General features: G+C 28.4%; 2 protein-coding genes across 4 annotated transcripts in view; one reads left to right on the top strand and one right to left on the bottom strand.

Annotated features, from left to right (window-relative positions):
• The window catches only part of LOC135950128 (COX assembly mitochondrial protein homolog), a 187152-nt gene that overhangs the window by 98521 nt on the left and 72429 nt on the right, over nt 1–16202 (bottom strand). The gene's annotated exons all lie outside the window — the stretch shown is intronic.
• MESR3 (misexpression suppressor of ras 3) overlaps nt 2221–16202 on the top strand; it is a 137195-nt gene continuing 123213 nt past the window's right edge. For all 3 annotated transcript variants that reach the window (XM_065499648.1, XM_065499651.1, XM_065499649.1), the window contains exon 1: nt 2221–2870. The gene's annotated coding sequence lies outside the window, so the exon portion shown is untranslated. The remainder of the gene's footprint in view (nt 2871–16202) is intronic.

Raw genomic sequence — 16202 nt, 5'->3', positions numbered from 1 at the left:
TTTAATTGGTATGTATTTATAAAATAGATTTGATCAATTCACAGAACTCTGTTATTATCATAGCAAAAATTACAGAATAACATACCTTCCAATGACTTCCATCATGAGATGTTGTCTTTCCAGTACACCCGCGTTAAACTGCGGGTTCCTAGCAACCACATAATATGGCGTATTGACTGCAAAGGCCTCACACTGACGAATAGGAAATGGGGTAATAAGAAACTATAAATGGTGTTGGAAAATGGTAGAGGAATAGACAGTCTTGATACGCTGTTATAACGTTGGAAAACGATAAATAATTGTGAAATTTTTATATCGATCGAACATTCAGCTTTCAGTTGATTTAATCGTAAGTTGTCAACGTTGTATTCGAATTCGAATATTCAGTTAAAGAACATTGTAGAAAGTACACCACAGATGGCGTATGTATTAGTAAGATCTAGAATATTAGAATTTTGACAGTTAAAGAACAATCTAGAGTGCAGATGGCAGTGTTATAAATAGTGGCAGAGGTTGCAGTCGTGAGTGAGTTTATCAGAGACGCTTTTCGTATAAACATAAACTGTGTGCCTTAAAGTGTGTTGTGTCTGTATTTCTGCGAATTTACAAACTTGTATAAAACACTGAGTGACTATTTAATTCTGTTGTTGTACATTTGAATAAATAAAGAGTTGTTACCATTTTCAAACTACTAAGCGGCTTTTATTTGCAATCAAAAGTATCCGGTTTATTTAAAGGAAATAAACCAAACGTTTTGAAAAGGTTAAAACGTAACAAAACGTCATTGTCGTGCTGGAATCTCCAAACTAGCGGCATATTTTCTTCATCGTATAAGTACATAACATCGTAAAAATTGCAAAATGGGCTTAAATACAGTCCCACATGACTGTCTTATATGTGTACTTGGGGTCCAGTCTATTTCCTTCGGCCGTCTTATAAATGTTCTCCCATTTCTGTCTCGACTAGTTTTTTTGTCCAAAAATTACCAGGACAAATCTGGCATCACATATCTCACATTTTGATTCTCATTTATTTTACATTGACTCATTTTTCTTATCATCACCCTGCAACCTCTGGAACCACATAAAAATGGTTAAGCACCAACTTAATTGCAAGGTTTTTAACTGTTAAATTTAAGATGCGATGAGTGTTACTAAATTCTCGGACTTTTTTTTATTCCCGCTAAATAAAAAAAAACTTTGCATTTCTGTTAACTTTTTTATACCAAATTAAACCTAAAGCCAATAAGGTTAGAATAAGTAGTGTTGTCGACGTTTTTAAAGAGGTATATAATATTTTCGGTTGCCCGATGACGGTCCCACGTTTTTTAAGAGATTACAATAGCGGTATTTTTGCGGTTAGGTCACACTCGTAGATTTTAATCAAAATGCAATAAAGTCTATTGTTTTATTAAAAGATTTAACAGATCTGAAAGAGAATTTTTCAATTCAATGTACCTATTTTCTCTAAATATGAATATCCGTGTCTTAAGCCGTATTGAATTTATTGCAGACGAATTATAGAGTATAGGTACATAAATTGTGACTGACAGCATTTAGTTGCGCTAACAATAATACAGTTATTTCAACCGTAATTCTGTTTTGTCAACTGACTATCTATCTAAATATTTGACGAAAAAAGCGTTACCACTCTTTTCTTTGAATATATTAATTTAAATAAACAAGATTTAGATTGGAAAATATCACAATAGGTACATCATAATCATTATTATAATGTTTGACGACTTTTATAAGAGCAAAATACAAGTCATCTAAGATCAAATAAACATTTCCTAAAAATAGTGATTACGTTTTTTTCTATAAATATTTTATCTTAAGAATAAGTGTGGACCTACATAATACCAAATACATTTACATCACTACTCATATCAAATGGTAATACCTACATAATATGTATTATAGAAGCCAATTGACACCCTCTGTATAGCATTACATAAGAGAAGTAGAGTGAGTAGCTTAGCTCTTGCTAAGTGTAAATTGCCACCTTTAAAACTGCAGGGAAGATAAACAAATAATGTAAACAAACCAATACACAGAAACGGCACCAACAAAACAATAACAGAGAAATGAGTAGAAAACATGTGCGCCTTTTCATAAAACACTCAAACTCTCATTAAATTCAAATAAATTTCACTCAAACTCTCACTAACGCTTTATTAAATTCTAGTTAGGTTAGGGCAAGCAAGTAAAGCTATGCAAAATTAAAACTTCACTCTGTTTTGGAATTTTGTGCATGTTAGACGTCTGCTACGCCCGTATCGTCGTGCATTGTTGTAAACTAAAGTAATTCAACAAAAAATCGTGAGAAGTTCATTTAACGGTTTATTTGAGATCCATTCATCATTAAATAAACGCGAGTGTTTTTATTTACAATAAATTAGAGTGAAATAAAATATGGAAAATTAAAAGAAATAAAAATAAAATATTAAAGAAAAGAAATAAAAAAATTATTTGACAAACAAAAATAAACAAAGATTCAAAGAGTGTAGAAAACATGGTGGAAAATTTATTTTAAAACACATACATACATATGTACATACATATCTAGTGGAGAAAGAAAGTTATATTGAAAACAGAAATAAAAAAAAACATAAGAAATCAAGTCTTTTTTTGTGAAATATTTATATAGAAATTACAAAAATTCGCGTATTTCGATTTGGATTAATTTTTGCTTTGGATTTACGTGAGGGTTATAATAAAGTGTGCCGGGATCATAATTTTTATTTAACCTTTTAACAAACATTTTTTTTTAATCTGCTCGCTTTAGTTTTGTTGAATTCTACGGCGTCATCATTTGGAAAAACTTCAATTACTTGTCAATTACTTTGGCTGGAATTTAATCCGTTAAAGGTGAGTAGTAAGCACGTTTCAGTTTTATCATACAACAAATAAAACACAGCATCAGACTTACAACAAATACATACATTTACATATACATATAGAGCTGAGAGCAGGGCATAAATCAAAAGGTTATTACTTACAATGATACCTTTTTGGTACAATTAAAACCTGAAAGTACAATGGGTAGGTACTTCAATGAAATAGTTTGTACAATACGCCATTTGCATACATGGATCGAGTCCATGTAGCATTCTATTATTGACTTTAACAATATGTTGATGAACTGTCTCGTAGGTACTCTTGCAACATTTATTTGATTCGGATGCAAAATCTTCTCTCGAATTGTACTATTTCATTTTGTTGGTACCTTTTGCAAATTTTACTTCTCATCCCTGACACACGCATTCACAGATTCACCAAAGATACAATTTTCTGTTCAAATCTACTTAATATTTAATCCTTTCTCTTTCGTTCTTTTTATGTGCAAAGGTGTTTGTGTGAGGTGTAATCTTATCAATGTTTATTTTAGCGAAAATGTTGGTTGAGTGGTTTGTAGAGGTAAAATTCGAAACTGTCTGTGTACGCAAAAAGGAAGGTTGTCAGTCAGTCGGTCGGGCGGGCGGTTAGTCGGTCGACTTAATCAAATTTCAAGATTTAATGACTGTTTGCAGAGTTGCAAATTAGGGTTAAGTTGCGGGTTTTGGTAATTTCAATTATGTGATTAACTAAGAAGAGATTTAATGCCGAGGGCGATTTAATTTCTCTTTAACGATAATTTTCTGTTGGTGGTTAATTTAAGTGTAATTAAAATAAGATATGCAAAATTGTATGCCGCTTTAAATGAGGAAAATTACATAATAGAACAATAATGAGTTTGTCAAATTTTCAATTAGGATGTTCTCTTGGTACATATGATCACAGAAAAAACTTTCATTACAAAGTAATGCGTTAAAATGCTAATATTATTACTATTACTACTTAGAGGTAAGTACTTACAGCAAACGATTACAAATAGGCAGTTAAATATGTCATGACCACAATTGCTTTGGGAAATAAATAAGATATTACTATCAGATATACATATGTATGTATCTATTACAAATAGGCAGAGATACATAGGTATTAAAAAAACCAAATTGAATGAAAAGAAATTATGTATTTTAAATTAATTTGAATTATATTATTACAAAAATTTAATAATCCTTCAAGGATTTGCTGGAAATGCATATACATATACGTATGTACAATTTCCTTATTAGCTGTCAAAATCACATAGACCAAATTTAAATATAAAATCATGAATGAACATGTTTTAAAATAATTCTCTGATTGAATGACATAAATAAATATCTAGTAAAAGTCCCTTTTAGATAAAAATAAATTGAGGAAAATAAACCGCAAAATTACCAGCACTTAGATCATATCGAACAAAACGAGTCATTAGTTTTTCTTATACATTCTTATACACATTTATTTTTATTATTTTTACCACATTTTATCTTTTAATAATAAATTGTATTTCTTATCGAAACACACACTCTCTAATATACATACATACATACATATTTTGTCATCATGGCCTTTTATCACTATCTTATAAATATCGACCAAGAAAAAGAAAATAGTTGAGGGTACTTTATTTGTTAGTATTTTTTTTTTAAGTATTTTTATGATCTTTGTGTCAACTACTCGTATGAGAGGAGTATGTCATGAAGTAGTAAATGTCATAGTAGAGAGCATATTGTTCTAATCCCAAAAACATAAACTAAAACGTATTTCCATAAATTAAATAAAACGAAAAATTATTAACAGATATAAACAACGATTTTTTTTCGGTATGTAATATGAGTAGATTGTGTATCATATTTGTTGTAAAGTGTAGACTACTAACTGACAATCAAAGTATTATTTGGCTGGTACATATTAAAATCTAAACAATTTTAGATTTTTCAATAATATCAGTTTAATTCTTTCGGTTTATTATTATTTAAAATGTCACCACTCTGTAAAACCATTCCCAAACAAATATCTGTTAAGGCTTTTATTTGAAAACAGATTCAATGTTGTTTTATGCATTTATTCATTCATTCAACCTTTGAATAATTAAATTTTTGTCAATTAAAATCAAATAAAAACTTATGGAATTTTGTTCACTCAATTTGTTTTTAATAATTTATAAAATGTATATGTATAAAAAAGAAATTTTAAACCATTTTGTAATAAATTTACATATGTATGTATGTATGTATATAAAGAATAATTTAATGATTCAATCAATTTTATTAATTTAATTTGTACTGGATTCCTTTAAGAATTCATTCTTTATACGATGTCGAAAGAAATATGATTCGAACAAATTTGTATGAACACTATTCGAAAGAATTTAAAAAACTGAGTGTTTTTCATACAAATTTTGTCGACTAATTTTTCTTTCGACATCGTGGAAGAGTCAGTTAATTCATTATTGAATCATTCAACTATTCAAAATCAAATACATTAGATACAAAATTAGTTAATAAATTATATTGAATGAAGAAAAATTCAATTCAAATCCATTTCAAAAAGTCTTCAGCCAATTCTTTTTGTATGAATGATTGAGAGCAAAAGAAAACTGAACGATGAAAAAATATTTTCAATATTTATTCTATTAGATTTGAATTAACAAAACTTTAGTCATTCAAATGCTGTAGAATTTTATTATGAATTAATTCAACGATCAAAGCTAGTAAGGTAACTGACGATATGTAACCAGTATGTGAATCCAATGCGTTGCCTACTTTGGACCAGCTATTAGACAGTCCCATTGTAATCGAAATGAGACAAATGACCCCCTGCTTAGGACATGCCAGTGTTAAAATGACTAGTCACGTAACTAGCCCCCACCCTAAATGATCGGTAAAATCACTAGTTCGGTACTGTCTCCTAGAACGGCTGGGATCGTATATAAATGTATAAATAAATATCTGTATTAGTTTTACTATCGTTGGTTTATTTGCATTTGTGAATCTCACGTAAGAGATGGAAATTCTTTTACTTTTGCTTTCATATTGTTTATTTTTGTTTTCTTTTTTTTGGTTTACTGCTTTTTGGGTTTGTTTATTTTTGTGGTCTATGAGTACGAACAAAAAAGTGTATATTGAGAAGAAGTTGATTGTTATTGTTGTGCGGTCTATTCATTTAGTAACCTATGTTTGTATTGTGTTTTTTGTTGTTTTTATTTACCAGCATTATTATATGGATTCTCTTTCCATCGTCAGCTCCACTCTATTCAATTCAGATACATTTACTCCCATACTAACACGTGTCCATCCATAACTTGAATACAAGGATATACTCACTCGTTCGTAGATGCCAGCCGACGACATACATTCAACCATGATTGTAAAGGAAAAACTTTTTTTTTATAAATACGAGGGGGTTTATAATTTTGTTCTTTTATTGTTTCAACACTTGTCTGATTTAGTTCGTGTTGTTGTTTTGGTTTGAAAAGTAAAACTTTTTTGTTTTGCTTTTTTTATTGCCATAAATAAATTCCTTAACATTTATTTTCATTGCCTAAACCTCATTCATTGCCACACAGAATTGATTACCACTAGAGTTTTCAAACCGGTTTTCGAATTATTCGAAAAACGGGTTATTTCAAATTTTCCGTTTTTTTTTTTAAACCGGTTTTTACAAAAGGACGGTTTTTGAGTTATTCGACAAACCGGTTTTTTTGTCTCCAATTATTCGCCATGTTATACCGTATGTAGTAACACTTTTTAATAGACTTTTTGGTGAGAAGCAGAGATCGAAATTAACTCGTCCATATACCAAAAAACCCAAATTGTGATTTATATTTTTGTGATAAAAATAAATCACTGAATAAAATGATTTCTATTTAAATGGTTTGGTGTGAGATAAACAATTCATTTGTTCTTGTTCTTAATAACTGTTACTTTCTCTTTTATTTACATACAATAACATATTGTTAGTAATTTTTAACAAATTATGGTAGTAATATGATTAGTATGAAGTAATGTAGTCTGAGTAACAGAAATGAGAATTTTTTTTTAATTGTTTATTAATCTTTTGATAAATTTTAAATATTTAACATCGAATCATATACTGAAGCTCAGTTCAGTTTAACATTAAAAGAAGTTCAAAATCCACACAAAAGAACTAATATTGCAAGAACTAGCGACTTAAAACTAGATTTTAATTATTTGGATAAATTTTCAAAAATATTGAATTAAATCTTTTATACAATGCAATTTTAACAGTTATGATTCGAAAACCGGTTTTTTGAATATGTCGAATATTTGACAACTCTAATTACCACACTTACATATTTTAGATTTTCTATTGCTGTTCTTATTTTATTACAGATTTAAATGTTAAAGCAATTTTGGTGTTGTTGTGGTCAGATAGTTAAAATAGTTAATTAAATAAATTATATTGTTTTCAAACGAAAGGTTTCAGCGTACTTAAAAAAGATTTTAAAAGTAATTTACAAGTTATGCTTCTTTTAAGACAGAACTTGAAAGAATTTTGAAGTCATTAGTAAGGCTTAAGATAAACATCAATTAGTCAAGATGTATGGTTTGGACATTTTTTCTCGAGAATAAACACCCACATATCATGATGGGTCCACCGCCTTGTTTCTCGATCTTCTTGGTTATTTTGGATCATATGCCTTATTGTCTGGGCGCCTAACATAATGTTTCCCATCGGATCCAAACAAATTATCTTTGTTTCGTATGACCACAGCCCAAGAAGACCGTAAAACATGGCAGTAGATCCATCATGATATGTGGGTGTTTCTCCTCTTCTGGTGTCGGTCCAATATATTGGATTAAGAACAAAATAGGAAGAGATGCCCTTCAGATGGGAGTTTCAGCAGGACAATGGTCAACTCCTCAAAATTGGCAAAAGAATGGTTTGCTGTCAATAAAGTACCTCTTATCGAATGGCCTTCGCAGTCACCGGACTTTAACCCAATAGAATACCTTTAGGGAGTGCTCATGAGGAAGTTAGAGGGTTTCAGTCCGAAAAATATTGACGAATTATGGGAAAAAATCCAGGAAGAGTGATTTGACATTGACAAGGACGTTTTCAAAGAAATTGGTTGATTCCATAAGCCGCAGAAGCAATGAAGTTGTGAAAAACAAAGCTAGAGCAACAAAATATTAAAATAAAATAATTTTTTAACAAAAAATAAAAAGATCCTTTTACGCGTTTCTATTATTTTTTCCAGAAAAATATTGACTCTTTACATTGTTAGTCATATAATGTATTAAAATACATATAAATGAAAATAAGAATGATTAAGTTTTTACTTATGTTGTGTGTCTGATAAACAAAACTGCATATAAATTTTTAACAAAACTTAACTTGACTACTATACTTACAACATTTAAAAAAAAGCATTCGTTTCTATCCATTCCGATCGAAAGTGGAATTAATTCCGTATTTTGCTTCTTCAGTAAAAGTAAAACGAAAATTTCTTTCGGAATGAAACCACTTTCAGTTTTCAAAGTGGAATTGATATTTGATTGTAATTATTTGGTTTTCTAAAATTTTTAATCAATTTCTGTACCAAAACCTTCACATTTGTGCTAATATGAAAAACATTGTCAAATTAAAATCAGACATACAGAATTATGAAATATTTTTGGAATTAATAAATTACGCGGAATCTGAAGAACCTAAAACGAAATCGATCGGAATAAAAACTACGGAATTGAAACCATTCCGAACAAAATGTGTGACAAGCCTGATTATAAGCGCGAATATCAGGAATTAATAAAATATTAACATACTATGTAGGATTTAGACGTCGTTTTTAAATAACATTGTAAAATAAATTTTAGTCTTAACTCTTATGGTGTTTTCTTTTCTAAAAAAAATTATGCCTTATAAATGTGTAATATTATTACACACCCTTGCAAAGTGAAACATTTTTTCTATTAGAATGGAACAAAATAATTTCTTGATTTTACACTTAACACTAATGTATATTTAGCGTGTAAAATATTGAATGAATTTTGTATTAAAAAGCGATATTTAACACTGTTAAAGCGACTTTCGACATTCAATTGTGTGTGTTTGCCAACAGCATTAACAACACTGATTTTCAATAATAGAAATCAGCTGTTACTCCATTGCAAAAAAGTAATTAACGCAGTTGCAAAAAAAAGGGTATTATCTCACCCTGAAATATAATTGACGGTGAAATATGTAACATATTTACCAATTATTTATGCAACATATTTAGAAGTAAAACGTCAACTTTTCACATGTTTGCATACATTTTTTGAATGCGCCAATGGTAACATAAATGGAACATTTTTCTCAGAAAAGAAAACACCATTAGAGTTAACGGAAAAACAGTTTTTTCGCTCTCCTGTAAATGCATTTACAATAACAGTACACAAATCGAAATTAACCGCTAAAAGCACTTGAGGCCAAAATTAACAAACTTTTAAATCATGAAAAACAATGAAAATTTAAAAAAAAAATTCTAAAAATGAAATTTGAATTCATTCCTTTACAAAGCTAGTTAATATGTACATATTTCGTTCATTTGAAGTACAAATTTTATTTTTTGCTTTAAATTAGTTTCAAAAAACTTGTTATAGAAAAACAAAATTAACATGCGCAGACATTTTTTAACATGCTTGATTATGTTTTATGAGAAATTGCTAACACAAAATAATGTTGGTAAATTACCAAATTGAAAAATATTCTGGCATCGTTTAAAAATATTAAAACGGATTGAAAAGGATAATCTAAAAACAAATACCTTAATGTTATTAAATATACATTTGAATGACTTTAAGTGAATGTCCCTAATATTCCTTTAAAAGTTCTACAATAAGTTTCGGAAGTTTTTATAATTTAAATTCAAACTAATCTATCCCTTTTTTTGTTGCTCTAAAAATACAATAGTAAACATCCTCCCCTTAAATATTTGACTTTTTTTATTTCCTCAAATTCATTCATTTTTATTGTTTTGTAATCTTGATAGTTTTCATCATATGAAAGTTTATTTGTTCTTTTTGTAGTTTAAAAATACAATAAAGTTGTTTCTTTTACTTGATTTTTTATTGCTGCCACTTTGTAGTTTTTTGTTCTTTCTTTCTTTTAACCACATCGTGCTTATTTTTATACTCGTGCTTCGAGAGCTACTTGCAGTTACGGTGTTATTATATTTAGTAAATTTTGTGGTTGTACAAAGAAAAACAGGAGCCAACTGAATATTGCACAATTGCATAAAATGCAAAACAGAGACTTTGCCACTTCCCCACCGGAATGAGATTTTCAGCCTAATTAACTTTTTGAAATGTTTTTTAGCAAAGATATGAAGACAGGACCTATTTAAAGTGAGTAACACTACGTTAAACAATACATTTTTAGCATTTAAGTATTGGCAAAACAAACTCCTAAGTAGACTAAAACAAAAATTATGTATGTGTAAGAATATGATGTAAAAAGTACGATTTTATTTCAATATTTATTTTATTTTGTTAATTTTTTTTTCGCACAATAAGTTCTTTAAATAGCTAGTAGAAAATAGTTCAAGATTTGCGAAAATCTAAAAACCAAAATAATAAATGATTCTAGTGAATGGCATTAAAATTTATTTTAGATTTTTATGTTTTTCCTTTTTTATATTAAAACTTTTCGGTTTTGGGGTGGGGAAATTTCCTATTTTCACCCCCTGGATCCGCGTTTGATGTGAATGCATTAGGAAAATCATTTATTTAATAAAATTTAATTAAAGTTCAGATCGAAAGTATGGCAAAATTATGAGAGATATTGACATAATTATATTCTATTTTGATTTTCCAATGTTTTGGTAGCATAATTTTTGGAAAATTGTGATCTGTAAATTTGGTGCAACTGATTAAAAGTGTAAATAAAAATCTACAGTTTTCAGATAAAATTTGTGTTTATCTTAAAGTTTATATAATATTAAGTAAATTTAGGTTTAAACAACATTTTTCAACATGTCTACTCCAAAAAAAGCTCTCAAGCTATTTAATTAATAAAATTTTAACAAAAAAAAAACTTGTGTATTTTGAAAATCTTTTTGTAACGTGATACGTGTGTGAACTTTGAATAACACACGTAGATACAAAGACATACGCATATAGTTTTTGTTGTGTAGAAATTTCAGGTCATTTAAATAGGTCAATGATTATGTTTGTATACAATCTAACACGCATCCTTTTTTTAACTCAAACTAAATAAATTGTCGCCCGAAAAACAAAAAAACGATAAAACACAGCTAGAGTTTGTATCCAAAAACCGGCAAAGTAAAAAACCGGTTTGTGGTTATACCGAGAAATAATATTCTTAAAAAATCGGTTTCGGATTCTGTCATTCTAAAGAAACCGGTTAAATTTTTATTTAATTAAACGTTGGCAATTATTTTATATCATTTACGAAGTATTGTCAAATGCTACATTTATCTATAAAAGCTTTAGAAAATTAATTTCGTTAAAACCGGTTAACCGCATTAAAAACCCGGTTTGTCAAAAAACCGAAAAGTTGAAGAAAACTGAAACTGGCCGAGTTTACAACAATGAAAAAAACGGGTTGACTGGTTTTCGGCTTTGGATACTCTTAACACAATTGCATTGAAATGTGTTTTGGAATCTTTGAGAGTAATTAAAACAAACAAACAACCAACCAACGCCCTTTCGAGGATGAATGGATGTCTGTCTCTTATTCTGCTGGTTTTTAACACTCAACAATTTGGTAGGAAAATTGGCGGGGTAGTTAATTAAGGTGTGTGTGCTTTGCTGTGTGGCTACATTGTAAAGGAAGTGAATTAAATAAAAACCACAAATAAAATTCAGAAATTAGAAAAAAAACTTAATTTTTTTAACTATAAATTCTGGAGTGTAGCATAAATTCATATGTTGCAAAAAAGGGGTGCTAACTCTAAACACTATGAACAATTTTACACAGAAGGTGTTGTTTGGCTACATACCTAACTTACACGACTTTCCTTCCCCCCACCTTGTTTGTGTTTTCAAATAAATGTATGTATGTATATTCCAAAGTATGTGTGAGGTATTTAATAACCTACAGAAACAAATTTCGATTCCATCACATTATGGCCAGACATGTCGTCTACACGTGCTTGTTTATTTAAATTTTCTAAAATTTACATGATTTTTTTTTTCATTTTATTTGTTTGGAAACAAAATTTATAGTTTAACAAATGTTTTTTTGTTTACTTTCTTCATTTTACTGCTCATTATTACAATATTTAAACAGTTGTCAATGTGTTTAAATATTATCTATTAATCATTATAATTATGTCTGACAGTTAATACAAGTTAACATCCTTTTGAAATGGATGAAAATCAAATAGAAACATTAATTAACAAAGTATTATTTAATTGTTAATTCTACAGTGTAAACAATTTATGTACGTTGTAAATTAAATACGAGTATTTTTTTTGTTTAAATATAATAGGCCCAGTAAAATAGTACATCCGTTATACGTAGGTTAGGGTTTGTTTCAGAATCACTTTCTGAGTCGATTAAGCGATATATAAACCATATAAGCTTTGTAAAGAAACTGCAGGCCGCAATTGTCAAGATAATGAAATGAAATTTGGATATCCACATTAGGATTCTTCATCTGCTAAATTTTTGTTATTTTTTTTAGATAATTCCTAGGAAATTTCAGCTCAGAAAAAACAGATTCGTTGGGATGATCAAAGTTTTGTTATTTACAAGTAAACAATGAAGTGCATAACATATGTTATTATAACTTATGTTATTTTTCATCGACTAACATTTGAACAACACGAATGTGTACGAAGTTCAATGGAAGACATTTCAATCATTATTTTCCGTGCAACTACACAAATACTTTTACAAATACAGCATTTTCTCTTATTGCTTGTCACTTACATACATACATATTAGAGTTAATTTCAAAAATCTGATTTGCGGGTATCATCATTTTTCTGAAGGTTTTTGCGCAAATAAAAATAATGGCGTCCTTTTTTTTTGGAAAATTTTCACTCCTTGTGGTAGTTCAACGCAACTAAAAGCGCGCAATATGAGCACATTTTTCTGTAGAGCAAAAACGGTTGAATATATTGCAAATCTGATTTCACCAGTCGATTCTGAATCAAAAATTAATACAATTGATGTTTTTTGAATCCTTAAATAGTTCCAAAAATCCACAACAGGGGGCGCAAAGGTTCATAAAAAAATAGCAAAACGAATTTTAGTTTTTTTAAACATGCACGATGAAAAGCCATTTTAAGCTTAGCAAAACGGCACCAATATTTCTTTTCTATCACTAACCATTAAAAAGTTATGTGGCTTCAAAGTTATTTATTTAACAAGAAAATAATATTTGGTAAAAAAAGTTTAGACATTTTTTTATTAGCTTGCCTTAACAAAACATTTTTAAAACCACATAACTTTTTAAAGGGTTGTCATAGAAAGGAAATATTGGTAGCATTTGGATAAGCTTAAAATGCCCTTTCATCGTGTATATTTAAAACATCTAAAATACTTTTTTTTTATGAAATTTGCGCCCCTGTTGTGGGTTTTTGGAACTATTTTTAAGGATTCAAAAAACATCAATTGTATTAATTTTTGATGCACAATCGACTAGTGAAATCAGATTTGCAATATATTCAACCGTTTTTTCTCTACAGAAAAATGTGTTCAAAATGGAGTGAAAGGAGTGAAAAAAAAGGAGTGAAAATTTTCCAAAAAAAAGGTCGCCATTATTTTTATTTACTTTTTAATCAAATGACATGACCTGGTCACAAACGAACTCTAATACATATATAGAATAATGGAATTTTGTAAAAATTTTAATAAATTTGTTAGTAATTAAATTGGGTGTAAAATTAAAACAATTTAAATTAAAATTTTATAGCCGAATCGATCCAGACAAAACTATGATTTATATGCAGATAAATATGAGTCCGACCAATCGCTTTAGAACTTTAGAACGATATCGCCATTATAAGAGTCAAACTAGGAAAGTGAAATGTCACACTCTTTTGTTCTCTCTCCATTAGCAAACAACCATCATTTGTTGCATGTGATGTTTATATTATCACAAATATGATAATTTATGTAGCTATTGACGTTGTTTATTTATTTATTTATTTATTTTTTAAATTTAACACTTGTTAAAATAACACAAATATTGATGTTGTTTTCAAATACTTATTTAGTTTGTTTGTTATTTTTTATACCCTTCATCATGAGTTTGTCATGCCGTTTGTAATTTATACATTTTTCATTTGCGACCGCATAAAGTATCGTTATAGATGGCAGGATCGAAATAGCCATGCCCTTCTTTCCGTTTGTATGTTGCAATCAACTTTCCGTATCCTCCAAATAACTTACATACATGATTCATACATCAATATATTGGGAATTCTTTCGGCTTGGTTGCTATTTTAAATCGATGTAATCGGCCCACAAATGGCTGAGATATAAAACTAGGACAACCTCGATTTTGACCTATTTTTTTATCTATATCTGGATTACTAAGTCATTTATATAGACAATATGGATATTTCAAAGACCTTTGCAATGACGTATATAATAAGGCCAAAGTAAGTCGGATCCTCAAATTTGTCAAAATCGGGAAAAATATTTTTTACCCCGAATTGTTTTACAAATAAATTTAAAATTATTTTTTACATAAAATATTTTTAGCTAACAAATTAAATTTTGTTTGCTTAAAATTTTTATTTTAAATTATAATTTGGTGAAGGGTATATAAGATTCCGTAGAACCGAATATAGCTCTCTTAATTGTTTTTTTGTTAAATTCAATACTAAATCAACATTTGTTTTTAATGTAGTAAATAATAAATAGAACAACTCATTTAATTTTAAAATTTTAAAATACATGCAGTTTAGTTGTTGTATGTATAGAAATTTGTGTAGCAGTATTTGTAACAAATCCGTATTTAATTTTTTATTTTTAATTCAAGGTACATATTGTTTATTGAAAACAAAAGTTCAATGTTTTTCTTTTTTTTATTTAATTTAAATTTTTGTTTTTACTTAACTTTGTTGTTCCAGAGTTAAACGTGATAGATTTATATTTGTGTTTATGACCATTTTATAGTTATGCTCTCGCTTTTGTTCATCCAACCAATCATGCCATCCATCCATCCATTCAATTCATTCATCCATCCAAGTGCACCCGTATTATATAGACTTTTATACATGATTGTATGAATGTACAGTGCAGTGCAGTGTAATTGTAAACCTGAATGAATCAAATGCACAATTTGCTGTATGTTTGGATTGTATGGGTTACTCGTTGTTGTGTTCGTTTGTTTCTTTATGTCTTGTTGGACTTGAAAATGTATAAAATTACTAATTGGAATTTATTATTGAATAATAGATCAATTTAAGTTGAGTTCTTAATAACAAATAAATTTTACATAACATTCATTGGTATTTAATAAATTAAGAACAAAAAAAAAAGGTATTTATATCTTAATAGATTTATAAAAATAAAACTTTATTATTTTAATTGGCTACAGAGATTGAGTTCTGCTCTAATATACGTTTAAGTAGTTATATTCATAGACTGGATTTTATTGAACATTGGAAATGGAACAAGTATAAGATTTAATAAGATTGAGTTAAATATTTTTTATTTTTTTTTACATAATATGCCTTTCAAGTATCAAATTTGAATATTTTTCTTTAATTTTGTTACATAATTTGCTTTAAATTTTCCTGTAGTTGTAAATGTCATTTGTTTTGAATATAATTTGTATCATCATTTAAGGTATTTATAGACGGCAATACTGACGGCAGTATTAACACTTTTCAAATTTAAAATGTTATTGAAATCATTCGGTATTTCAAGAAATATATTAATACTCAGTATTGCCGTCTATAAATACCTTTAAAGAAATTCCGAATGCCTAAGAGTCGGATAAGCCGAACCGCCGAGTCGTGATTAGGACATTGTGACAATATGACATGATGTGAATCGACCAAATGAATATGTATTAAATATTTATAAATATTATATATTGTATAGTATTGTATCCATCACATATGTAATGATATACAAAATGTTACTACATACATATTTCTTTATAAAATAACTTTTTTAGAATATTTTTTTCAATTGTGAGACAACTAATTAGATTTTCATAATTTTTATAATTTATCTTTAAAAATGTCTAGAATTTGAAAATCATCTTGACATAATTAATGATATACATACATTCCTATAAAATTAATCATTCGCCTTTAAATAAATTTTTAATTAGCTACTCATTTTCATTATCTCTATTAAAGCAAATAATGAACAAAATAACTAATTGTCGCA

The sequence above is a fragment of the Calliphora vicina genome, chromosome 2, assembly GCF_958450345.1.
Source record: "Calliphora vicina chromosome 2, idCalVici1.1, whole genome shotgun sequence".
NCBI lineage: Eukaryota > Metazoa > Arthropoda > Insecta > Diptera > Calliphoridae > Calliphora > Calliphora vicina.
Note: the sequence above shows the minus strand (reverse complement) of the source record. Positions and strands in the feature narration are given on the sequence as shown.